Source organism: Schistocerca cancellata, chromosome 2, assembly GCF_023864275.1.
Source record: "Schistocerca cancellata isolate TAMUIC-IGC-003103 chromosome 2, iqSchCanc2.1, whole genome shotgun sequence".
NCBI classification, from domain to species: Eukaryota; Metazoa; Arthropoda; class Insecta; order Orthoptera; family Acrididae; genus Schistocerca; species Schistocerca cancellata.
Window position 1 is genome coordinate 127047005 of NC_064627.1, and position 13263 is coordinate 127060267.

Sequence of the window (13263 nt, forward strand, 5' to 3'; positions counted from 1 at the left end):
TGCTGTTTATCATCCGCTGCCTGTTCCAGTGTACATCAGACACCCGGGATCTTTACGAGAGTGCTGCAGACTTGCATGCACCGTTGCAATACATGCTATGAGACTGGCGATCGTCGCTTTGAACAGTTACCATGAACTACGTTGTTGAGCCTTGGGGAGCCTCATATGTAATTTCTCTACAGTTTGTAGACTTTCCCCTGACTGCATTGGTTGGATTACTAAGTACCACTTCCTGAATTCTTCTGATTAGATAAGACATTTTCGGTTGGTTGGGTGTAATATCATTTCCATAAAACCTAGTTTATGTGGTAGGGTATTATGAATCACACAGTCAAATGTCTTAGATAGGTCACAGAAATTACCAGCCGGAGCTATTCTGTTATTTAATCCTTGTAAAACGTGGTGACTGAACGTGATCTTTTGGGATACTAATCTAGAATACATCACCTTCTTAAAAAATTTGGAAAAATTTGTCAGTAATGAAACAGGACGTAGTCGTCTGTTGGAAACAGCGAAAAATCCATATGAGCTATTATTTTTGAGAGAATATATAATTTTCTTAATTTCAGACGGAGAAGTTGGTGATACATTCATATAACAGAATTTTATGAGGGCCGCTATCTCAACATACTGCCGCAATTTTTCTTCTGAACTATTTGTCCCTCTATTTTCTACTATATTTAACAAATGATTATCAAACGCATTTACTATCAGTAACTCATCATTTATAACCCTTCCATTTAATTCAATAGTTTTTTTCAAGGAACACGTCGTCATTTGACTGTTTTACTGTTTATTTAAGTACAACCCATGCTTCTGTCTTTTATGCCATTTCCAAGTATTTGATGTTATGTCTATAACATATATGCAGGAAACTTAACAAGTTGTCAATAGTGATGTTACCCTGTTCTTTTTCAGGTTGTCCTGTCTCCAGTATCACAAAATTCAATATATCCTTAAGTCTGTTGTCGGAATTGCTGATTTCTGACATTGATTTTTTAATAACTTTTCTTACTATTTTGGAGCAGTTTTTGTGATGTGCAACTACTGCACTCGATCTCTACTTCACTTTTCAACAGATACATTTCCCTTTTCCTTTTTACAAGATGTATACTTAAATCCTTCTAGTAATCCAAGGTTTTTTACATGTCTGTTTAATGTCCTTTGTGATTTGCATATGTGGAAAGCTGTTTTCAAATAATGTCGTGAGTTTATCGGGAACAGAATAAATTTGCATATTGTTTTATTGTATTAAGTGATACAAAAGGTAATCCACACTTTCCTAAGAGCAATCTAGGTAATCTATACGTTCATAAGAGTACTCTAGGGAATCTACACTTTCCTAGAACTCTCCCAATAAACCGATGTCAACCATTCGCCGTCACTACAATTGACCACACGTGCTCGTTCCATTTCATGTCGCTTTGCAATGATACGCCCAGGCATTTAATTTCTGTGACTGTGACAAGCTGCGCACCACTAATACTGTATCCGAACTAAACAGGATCGAGTTACCTACTCATCCGCATTAACTTACATTTTCCCACGCTTAGAGCAAGCTGACATTCTTTTCACAAGACAGAAGTTCTGTATCGTCCTACAGTCACTCAACGACGACACTTTCCCGTACGCTATAGCGTAATTAGCAAACAATCGCAGGTTGCTTCTCTCTCTGCTTGCCAAATCGTTTATGCAGATTGTTGGAGGTATATGTCCAGATATTTCTGTTGGAGACTGAGATTTGTGTAGTGACCAACATTAGATCAGTCTTTAATTAATCGGCAGACTAATAATCATAGCTGTTAAGAGTAGTATGTTTTTAGGTTGAGTACTTCCATGTGACATGAGCAAGCCATTAATGCTTATTTTCAGCTGGGCAGCAGGTCAGGTGTTGAAGAGTGGACACGTCGACACAAAATGGTTAGTCTGTACTGACAGGCGTAGTCCACTTACTTGTGCAGTTATAACCACGCAGAAAACACCAGGTAGTAAATTATGTTACATAATATAGAAAGACTGTCCATCGCTTAGAAAGAACAATCAATGCACTGATGTGTTTATATATTAAGGTTCCACATACAAACATATCCGAACGTATACCCGTTGTACCCTGTATGTATAGAGTACGAGAGCAATCCTCTCACACTTGGAACACACCTGATGATGTCCTTGTCTCCAATGAGCACCCGCCGTCCTGGACAACGTACTGGTTTCTTTTGCGTGAAAAATCTTTGAGCTACTCACATATCTGAGAATCTAATCCGTATGCTCAGACCCTCTTTAACAATCTGCAGTGTTACACTGTGTCAAACACTTTCTTCAAATCTATGAATGTGCAATCTGCCTGTTGTCCTTCATCAGTGGTCCACAGGATATCGTGAGAGATAAAGGCAAGCTGAGTTTTAAGTACATATTGACTTCACACTTTCTAAAAAGAACGTAAGCCGTAAATATAAATTGACAAATAACAGCTCCTAATTACAATCTGACCAAGCCATGTAGATAAGAGTGACTATTACTTTTTGGGTTATTGATAACAAATTTCATTAGTATATATATATATATATATATATGTTGCGAAGCTACTGTAAACATCCCTAGTTCCTTAAATAAATATCTGCAAAATGACATTGGGTGGGCTCCAGTTATTATTTCGATTACACGCTTCTGTACAATGGATACGTTTCTCCTTTATGATGAATTACCTCAAAATATGATGCCCTATGAAACAGTGTGTAAAAATGGGCGTAGTAAACTAATTTATTGATATGTTTATCACCAAAATTTGCAATAGCCCTATTAGCATATGTAGTTGAACTCAAACGTTTCAGCAGATCATCGATGTGTTTCTTCCAATTCAATCTCTCATCAGAGCACACGACCAAAAATTTGGAATATTCTGCCTTAGCTACAGACTTCTGTCCAAACTCTGTATTTATTAAAGGTACTATGGCATTTTTTGTGCATAACTGTACATATTCTGTATTATTAAAGTTTAATGAGAGCCCCTTTGCAGAGAAACTGTTAATAATTTTCTGAAAAACATTATTTACAATTTCCTCAGCTAATTCTTGTTTGCTGTGTGTGATTAGTATGCTTGTATCATAAGCAAAGTGTCAAGTCATTAATATATATTAGAACAATAAGGAACCCAAGACTTAACCCTGTGAGACCCCATTCTTGACACCTCCCCAGTTTGAGAAGCTGTGGAGTGCTGCTAGACTTCTAATCCCCACTACGTGGAAACCTTCTGCCTGGTGCTTTGGAGGTGGTTCATGATAACACACACTTAATACTGTCATTTCTCTCTCCAAAGTGAGTAACATATAATTAACATTGTGTTTTATACACACTGATCATCTCTAAGTGTTTCGCTTGTATAACAAGGCTGCTAGACTTCTAATCTCCACTATGTGGAAACCTTCTTCCTGGTGCTTTGGAGGTGGTTCATGATAACACACACTTCATACTGTCATTTCTTTCTCCAAACTAAGCAACATATAATTAACACTGTGTTTTATACACACTGTTCATCTCCAAGTGTTTCGCTTGTATACATATCAAGGCATAATCCTGTTTCAGTGGTCTCTATGTAGCGCCGCTGCCTCAAAAACCGAGAATGATTCAAATGGCGTCTCGGACATGTGCCGATATTCTGTACACTATCGGCCCAAAAGTATCCAGAGACGTCCAAGTAATGCGACATTGATAATTAATTGACACCCTCAGCTGCCGACAGATGTTGTTGATGTACATCGATGGGGACAGCTGAAAATGTGTGCCCCGACCGGGACTCGAAGCCGTGGTCTCCTGCTTACATGGCACACGCTCTACCCATCTGAGCCACCGAGGACACAGATGAATAGCGCGACTGCAGGGACTTATCCCTTGCACGCTTCCCGTCAGACCCACATTCCCAACTGTCCACAATCTACAAACGTAATGTTCCTACTAGATATTTGCCCATCCACTGTTCTTTCGAGAACAATTACTATCTTCATATATATAGTTAAAGGCTACCTAGCCCGTGAGACCCACATTCCCAGCTGTCCACAATCTACATACATAATGTTCCTATTAGATATTTGCCCATCCACTGTTCTTTCGGGAACAGTTACTATCTTCATATATATAGTTAAAGGCTACCCAGCCATTGACCTTTGTGCAAATGCGCACAGGTTTCCCGAACTCTTACGGGAATCGTCACCTTAGTTGGCGCGAGTAGTAAGTGGATGGGCAAATATCTAGTAGGAACATTACGTCTGTAGATTGTGGGCAGTTGGGAATTTGGGTCTCACGGAAAGCGTGCAAGGACAAGTCCCTGCTGTCGCGCTATTCATCTGCGTCCTCGGTGCCTCAGATGGGTAGAGCGTCTGCCATGTCAGCAGGAGATCACGGGTTCGAGTCCCGGTCGGGGCACACATTTTCAGCTGTCCCCATCAAGGTATATCAACAACACCTGTAGGTAGCTGAAAGTTTCAATTAATTATCATTTATTCTAGAGAAGCTACACGGTCATTAATGGTATCTGTTCTTTCGAGAACAGTTACCATCTTCATATATGTTGTGAAATTGACTAATAGATGTGACAAGAGGCAGAGAGGCAGAACCGTCAGTACAAAAGGAGGTGGGGTGTATTCCGTTATCAGTAGACAGGCAGTAGCAACAAAATGGGTCGATCAGAACTCACTGATGTCGAATGTGGTGACCTGCTTAACAAACCTAGCAGGGATACTTTAGGCCTTTTCAAGCTGCCCAGGTCGACAATTGGTGATGTGATTGTGAAGTGGAAACGCGAAGGAACAATCACAGGTAAACCAAGACCAGTTGGAACTCATGAACTAATGGACATGGAACGTCGAGTCAGATGTGAGCTCCAAAGTGCTACCAGCAGTCCAGCTAGAACATGGCGGTACGTAGGGAGTTGAAAAGAATGGGGTACAGTGATCGAGCATCTCCTTAAAGGTCACACATTTCTGTAACTAATGCTGAGCGACGCTTGATGTGATGTGAAATGTGGCGCCTCTGGACAGTCGACGACTGGAAACGAGGGATTTGGTATGATGAATCACGCTATACACTGTGGTTGTCCGAAGGAAGGGTTTGGATTCAGCAATGTCTGGAGAACGTTACCTGCTCTATCATTCATAGTGCCAACATTGAAGTTCAGAGCTTGTGGTGTTGCGTCACGGAACCGTTTTTCATGGTTAGAATGTGGTCTCCTTATTGCGCTTAAGAATAAGCTAAACGCGGAAGGACGTTAACATATTCTATAGCATTGTGTACTGCGTTCAGGCGAGGAACAGTTAGGAGACACTGATTGTTGGTTCAGCATGACAATGCACGGTGTTATAAGGCATCATCTTTGAGGCAATGGATCGTGCACAGTAACATTCCTGAAATGGACTGGCCTGCCTAAAGTCCCGACCTGAAGCCAACAGAACATCACTCGTTTGAATTTGCAAGTGGACTTCGCTCCAGTCCCCAGACTCCACTACCTTCTCCGGTTTCGGCTCTTGAGGAAGAATGGGCTGCCACTCCTTGGCAAACATTTAGACATCTCACAGAAAGTGGCCCCAGCAGAGCTGAAGACGTTATAAAAGCGCAAGGTGGACACTTCTCATATCAATGCCCATTAATAGGTGTTCAGATGCTTTTGATCAGATATTGTACACGACACGCAGAATTTGAACATACGTTTGTTAATTATAATATGTTAACACATAACTGGTTCAAATGGCTCTGAGCACTATGGGACTTAACATCTGAGGTCATCAGTCCCCTAGAACTTAGAACTACTTAAACCTAACTAACCTAAGGACATCACACACATCCATGCCCGAGGGAGGATTCGAACCTGCGACCGTAGCGGTCGCGTGGTTCCAGACTGAAGCGCCTAGAACCGCTAGGCCACACCGGCCGGCATAAATGGTTCACTTCAAAACGAATGTCCTACCTGTGCGGCGAATAAAAACCATACAACAGATTTTTAAATAAGTAGTAAAACTGATCACTGTTAAGCAAATAGGCGCAGAAATTGCGAGAGACTGATTAGAGCTTTTCAGTTCAAAAGCTAAACTGTCGTAGTGGGTTCTTCAGCCTCTAACGCCGTTGAAGTCTTTCGTGTCATGTATGGGATTCTTGAAATGTTCAGCACTAGCTCATGAGACAATCTCCAAAGCTCCTTCCAGTGCTTATCAATCGGCTGATGTCTATCTGCCATATTCAAGTGCCTGTCATTTTGCAACGTCTCTCGATAATTCGCTTTCATGAGCTCGAATAATATTTAACTATAATTCATATCTGCGTCTCTTACACATTTTATTCGTAGACAAAATACGGTTTACCAGGAGTGTTAGAAGAAAAACCTGGTACTATGCACAGTTTTGATATTTTGTGGATAAAACCATCTGGATTTCTTGATATATTACATTATTTGTAACGTTGTTTCGGTAGCTGGCTTCATCATCAAGTAAGACAACGTTCTGGCAGTTAATAAGAGCTATGCCTAGACGGGGCATCGATTCTTTATAAATAAAACAATATATTAAGCCATCTAGACGGTTTTATTCACAAAATATAAACAGGCTCATTCAGAAAATTTATTTCCTTTAGTAAGAAGCAGTGCTGATTTATAGGGTCGGTCTACACAAGGTGTAACTAATATAAGAACGTAGGCTTCCGCGGCCGGCGTCATAGTGATTAAAATTCTTCTGGGTAATATGCCGCGTCATTGCTAAAAAGTAACAACAATAATAAACTAAAACCGACGTTTCGGCCGAATTGCCCTGAGGAAGGCCGTTGCAATTCGGCCGAAACGTCGGTTTTAGTTTATTATTGTTGTTAGTTTTTAGCCGGCCGGAGTGGCCGAGCGGTTCTAGGCGGTACAGTCTGGAACCGCGCGACCGCTACGGTCGCAGGTTCGAATCCTGCCTCGACCATGGATGTGTGTGATGTCCTTAGGTTAGTTAGGTTTAAGTAGTTCTAAGTTCTAGGGAACTGATGACCTTAGAAGTTAAGTCCCTTAGTGCTCAGAGCCATTTGAACCATTTTTTGTTGGTTTTTAGCAACGACGCGACACAGTACCCAGAAGATTTTAATCACTAACGTGTAACTACTCGTAAATTCCTTTTACAGACGTTGATGACTTGTAAAGGGGAAAATAATATCGAGGATGTATTAGATGAAGACCAATTTGGCTTTAGGAAAGGTAAAGGCACCAGAGAGGCAGTTCTGACGCGGTTCATAATGGGAGCAAGACTAAAGAAAAATCAAGACACATTCATACGATTTATCGACCTAGAAAAAGGGTTCGATAACGTCAAATGATGCAAGATGTTCGAAATTATGAGAAAAATAGGGCTAAGCTATAGGGAAAGAGGAATATATACATATGTACAAAGGACAAGACGCAACAATAAGAGTGGAAGACCAAGAACGAAGTGCTCGGATTAAAAAGGGTGCAAAACAGGGATGCATTCTTTCGCCCCTACTGTTCAATCTATATATCGGAGAAGCAGTGATGGAAATAAAACCAAGGTTCGAGAGTGGAATAAAATTTCAAGGTGAAAGGATATTAATGATAAGATTCGCTGATAACATTGCTATCCTGAGAGAAATTGAAGAAGAAATACGGGATCTGCTGAATGCGATGAACAGTCTAATGAGTAAAGAATATGGACTGAGAGTAAATCGAAGAAAGACGAAAGTGATGAGAAGTAGCGAGAACAGCGAGAAACTTAACATCAGAACTGGTAATCACGAGGCACATGAAGTTAAGCGATTCTGCTACCTAGGCAGCAAGATAAACCACGACGAATGGAGCAAAGGGGACATTAACAGCAGACTAGACAAAGAGGGCATTCCTGGCCAAGAGAAGTCTACTAGTATCAAACATTGGTCTCAATTTGAGGTAGGAATTTCTGAGAATGTACGTTTGGAACACAGAACTGTATGGTAGTGCAACTTAAACTGCTGGAAAACATTGACAGAGGAGAATAGAAGCATCTGAGATGTGGTGCGACAGAAGAACATTGAAAATCAGATGGACTGATAACGGAAGGAACGAGGAGGTTCTCCGCAGAATCGGCGTGGAAAGGAATATATGGAAAAAAACTGACAAGAAGAAGGGACAGGATGGTAGGACATCCGTTAAGACAACAGGGAATAACTTCCATGGAATTAAGGGGAGCTGTAGCTGGTAAAAAACTTTAGAGGAAGACAGACATTGGAATACATGCAGTAGATGGTTGCCAGTGCTACTCTGAGATGAAGAGGTTGGCACAGGAGAGGGATTTGTGGCAGGCCTCATCAGACTAGTCAGTAGCCTGATGACACAAAAAAACTAAAACGTGGGTACCATGATGGTTGTTTAGCATAGGAACTCATGCCTGTAAACGTGCTGTTTCCTCGCTACAATCAGAATACCACAACACACGTTCAAATCTCTCGCATTTTCGGCGCCACTGGCCAGGATATTACGTACAACATCCACCAATCACCTGATGTCCTATGCCCATTGACGGTTTGCTTACATACTATTCAGTTGAGTTTGTGCTCTCCCGAGAGGGTTTGCACCTGCTGCTGAGCTTGCACTAATGTAGAGTAGTAACTATTAACTACAGTATAGAATGCAAGCTGTATGTGCGTTTCATTTTTTGTGTGTTGCTATTGACAATAGTGAACTACTCCTTTGTGGAAAACGCCTACACGATGTTATTGTACGACAAAGCTCTGTGCAATGGAAACGTACTATTTCTGTAGGTTTGCTTAGACGTGGAGAAATAGATTAGAACTATATTGCGAGTTGCCGACCCTTACGCTGCCTCCTGTTTCCTATCGTAGTATCGCACTTGGAGCCTCCGGATTCTAGACGGAGGAATAAGATTGCGCTATCGGTGGAAATCTTTTACTCACTCTATAAATCAATATACTCGTGAACACAGAGATGTTTATGTTTAACATTAAAGTAGCCCATCTATTCTTCTTATTTGAGTAAAACTGCGTGGAACGCCTTTATATTATATTGTAAACATAAATGGCATATAGACATCTCAGAGGTAGCATATAGAATGAAGTTTGACAACTACCAAGATAGATCATTAAACACGGACACGATACATCTCATCCAGCATTCTAGTTAAGACAGGCAAGCTCTGTCTCTAATCTCGGTGGAGACGGGATGCTACGCGCTTACCTACCTCCATCAGAAAAACCAGCATTCTTTAATCTAAAAATGTGATATATCACGCTAGAGTAAGACAAAACAGTTGAGTAATTCTACAATGCTGCTAGCAAAGTCACCTCCCGCAACTAAAAGTTTCTTAAGTTTAACGGATTATTGACAACAGAGGCTACCCGTTCAATCTTAACAAAGCAGAACAACTTGTTTTCTCTGTAGATAACATTTAAAATATTTTCTTCTACCAGTATCGTTGTTCAAAATGACAGTAAATTGTTTTTTCTTATTACGCAAATATGTATTCCATAATCCTTAGGGACCAGTTCACTTATTTACCTTCCTCTTCTCTAGCTTACTTTTTTTTCTTTCTTCCGTTTAACCAACCAATATTAATTGTTCACTGTGGGAAGAATTACGCTGAAATGGCTGACAGGAGTAGCTGTTTCGCTAAAAGTCGAAAGAATCTGTATGACTTCACGCCTATATTCAATTGTTTCCATTAGCGAGCTTGCAACACTAAGTGCAAAGAGGATCTTCATTGAACAGAACAATAAATTAAAATGATTTCAAATTTAATCACATGTTAGATTCCTGTGATCTCTAACTGTATACGCTGCGTGTGCTCTTGTTTATTAGTACATCGCCGCAATGAAAGTACTGTCGTCTGCTAACTATGGTTGCCTAGATTGGCTGCGCCGAAACTCTGTCGGGATCGACCAAGGACAGTCGACTTCTGTCGATACAGCTGCTACCGTACTTCATCGCGCAGTAACTCTACTTATTGTTTGTAGTTAACATACATGTTGAGGTAAATGGGATTCAATAATAGTTTCCGCATCCTTGTGACCGTGTGAAGCTATTACTGAACAAAGTCCATTCACCACCCCCACCCTAAAAAATTCAATTGTTTACTGGAGTCTTCGTTATATATTTGACCTTCAGGTTCAAGCTGATTCCTTCCTTCTTCCTCTAACTGAGCTACTATTTCATATCCAATGTTTCGATGAAGTTGAGACAATAAACGATAACTCATCTTTTATCCTTCCAATTTAGATACCTGGTTCGAGATACAATATCAGTTTGTTCAGTTTGTTTATAAATGGCATTCCAGCTGTGGGTAAAATATGTAATATTAATTCTTTTATATAAACTACGTTATGTTTGTTTAATAACCATACAGAATGCTTAGTACATTCATGCTAAACAATTTCAGTCCTGTTTAGTCACACAGAAGTTTAAACTAGGAATAGTACTTTCATAAACTGTAATCAAAATATAGCTTTGACCATAGATATAGTTTTCGGGTGTAAACAAAGATGTCGGGCATCAACATGGCGGATACTGCATTGTTTTTCTGCCAGACGCAAGCGCATGAGTGCTTGTACCACACCTATAAACGCGAAAATCGGAGTAACAACAAGCAAAGTAGAAGCTACGTACACCTAACCAGAAGTATAGCGTAAATATACAATCGAGAAGTGTAGCAGCTAAGCAAAATTGTTATTTGCACAGTGTAGCTTCAGTATCCAATGTGTTGTCGATGTTTTAACGATGTAATTACTGAAGAGTCAAAAACGTATAACGCTAACTGAAGATTGTTATACGCCCGAAGCGCTTATTATCTTAAATAAAAATACATTAAAATGACTGGTTGCTGTAATTCTTAAAACAATATAAACTTATCACAAATAATGTATGCGAATGTTACTATGACATCATATATGTCAGTTTAAGAAGTACTAGCTCGAAATCGAATCGGTGTCACTGACGGGATCTCAGTGGTATTCCACCATTTTCAGGGAATCAACGGAGAACTGTAATCAAGGTAGATAGAGAGTGGTTTTAATCTGTGTTGTCCCGATTAAGAGTCTATCGACTTAACCTTCCAGTAGGCTCGCTGCGATAACACCATCCGTCGACATTTTTAAACAACTCAGTACACTGTACACAAAAAATAAAGAAACAAAAAAAAGAAAAGAGAGAGAGAGAGAAGTGTGCCCCAGAGAAATGTGATAGGACCGGACCTTTTTTCTGTATGCGTAAACGGTCTAGGGTGAGCCGCAATCTTCGGCTGTCAATGCCGACGTAGTGTATGGGAAAGTGTCGTGTTGTCTTTGAGTGACTGTAGAAGAATACACGATGATTTAGATAGAATTTGTGTTTGGTGTGACACATGGCAGCTTGCTCTAAATTTTGGAAAATGTAAGTTATGCAAAGGAATAGTAAAAGCAATGCTATAATATTCGAATACAGTAACAGAGGTGTACTGCTTGAAACAGTCACACCTATTAAATATCTGAGTGTAACGTTACAAAGCGACATTAACTGCAGCGAGCACGTAAGGTCTGTTGTACGGAAGGTGAATCGTCGACTTAGTTTTATTGTGAGAATTCTAGGAATGTATAGTTCAAATATAAAGGAAAGCGCGTACAGACTCGCACGACCCGGTTTTGATTACTGCTCAAGCTTTTGGGATCATCACCAGGTCAGGTTAAATGAGGTCATCGATGCAATTCAGAAGTGCGCTGTTAGGTTTGTTACCTTAAGCTCGATCAGTATGCTAGTATTAAGGTAATGCTCCGTGAACTCAAACTGGAATCTCTGGAGAGCAGATTAAATTAAGACGGGTTGTAGGTTCCGACCAAAATCACATGAAAACACTGCTTGACCAGCATTGTTTAGCATTTACTGTCGGCTTTCAGACAGTTGCAGATCGCTTGTAAGTGATTCAAAGTGTGAAGAGCACTAAGCAGTATAGCGACAGGCTATTGTTAATAGAATTCAAATGGTTCAAATGGCTCTGAGCACTATGGGACTTAACATGTAAGGTAAGGTCATCAGTCCCCTAGAACTTAGAACTACTTAAACCTAACTAACCTAAGGACATCACAAACATCCATGCCCGAGGCAGGATTCGAACCTGCGACCGTAGCAGTCGCGCGGTTCCGGACAGAAGCGCCTAGAACCGCTTGGCCACTGCGGCCGGCTGTTAATAGAATATCATGCCTTTTTTCTCATGTGAACGTTCGTTCCATGTGACCGAAAGAGACCCTTCTTGATGATATCTATGGAACACAATGTATGAATGTGTAAATGAATGAAGACATACTTTTCGCGAATCACTATTGAAAAGCTTAGAGAACCGCCATTTGCTACAAATTACAGAACTATCCTACTGCCACCAATATAAACTCGCTTAAGGGTCGCAAAGAGAAATCAGGGCTCGTGCGGACGCATATAGACTGTCGTTTTTCCCTCGCTCCATTTGCAGTGGAACAAGAAAGGGTTTGACTATCGGTGCTTCAAGGTAATGTCCGCTAAGTATCGTACGGTGGCTTGCGAAGTATGTGTAAATGTTAATGGAAACGATAGAAAATACATTCATCCTGGCTGCAGTGATGTAGAATTTCCACGAGCACTATCCAATCGCCAAAGGTTGTAGGTTTCGACAAAAATCACATGAAAACACTCCTTGACCAGCGTTGCAGAGCATTTACTGTCAGCTGTCAGACAATTGCAGATCGCTTGTAAGTGATTCAGAGTAACACGAGGCGCCGTGGCCGTTCAGCGCGATCGACTTACCTAGTAGTTTGGTCGCAGCTGCCGGCACAGCACACCACGTCGCGGGTACTGCGTAGCCACCGGCCGGCACGTTCGGGAACGCCTCGTCAACACGCTATCTATCGGCAATACAGTCGCTGACGGCGCGCTCCTTATCTGCTGGCAGTCGCAGGCGAACGCGTCCCTACGAGGCGATACGTGTCTGCCGCCGTCTCCAGCGCTGGCCGGACCACGTCAGCACACGCGTGGCGCTGCCGGTAACAACTGGCGCCCCAAATTACTGCGTCCTAGTCCTAGTTCGGATTACCCCCTCTGTCTATGAGGTTTTCAAGGTAGGAGGAACAAAATACAGGGTATCAAATGTTATCTACAACCTGTACAGAAACACAGGTAGTTACGAGAGAGTCGAAAGACATTAAAAGTAACATTCAGTGAGACTGGAGTAAGAAAGGGGTGTGTAGTCTATCTCCAATATAATTCAGTCTGTACACTGAGCAAGCAGTAAAGGAAATCGAAGAGAA

The 13263-nt window shown here is 41.1% G+C and overlaps 1 protein-coding gene across 1 annotated transcript in view; it reads right to left on the reverse strand.

The window, feature by feature from the left end:
- LOC126161388 (uncharacterized) overlaps positions 1 to 12921 on the reverse strand; it is a 100356-nt gene extending 87435 nt beyond the window's left edge. Inside the window, exon 1 of the mRNA XM_049917164.1 lies at positions 12764 to 12921. The gene's annotated coding sequence lies outside the window, so the exon portion shown is untranslated. The remainder of the gene's footprint in view (positions 1 to 12763) is intronic.
- Positions 12922 to 13263: the final 342 nt, after the last annotated feature.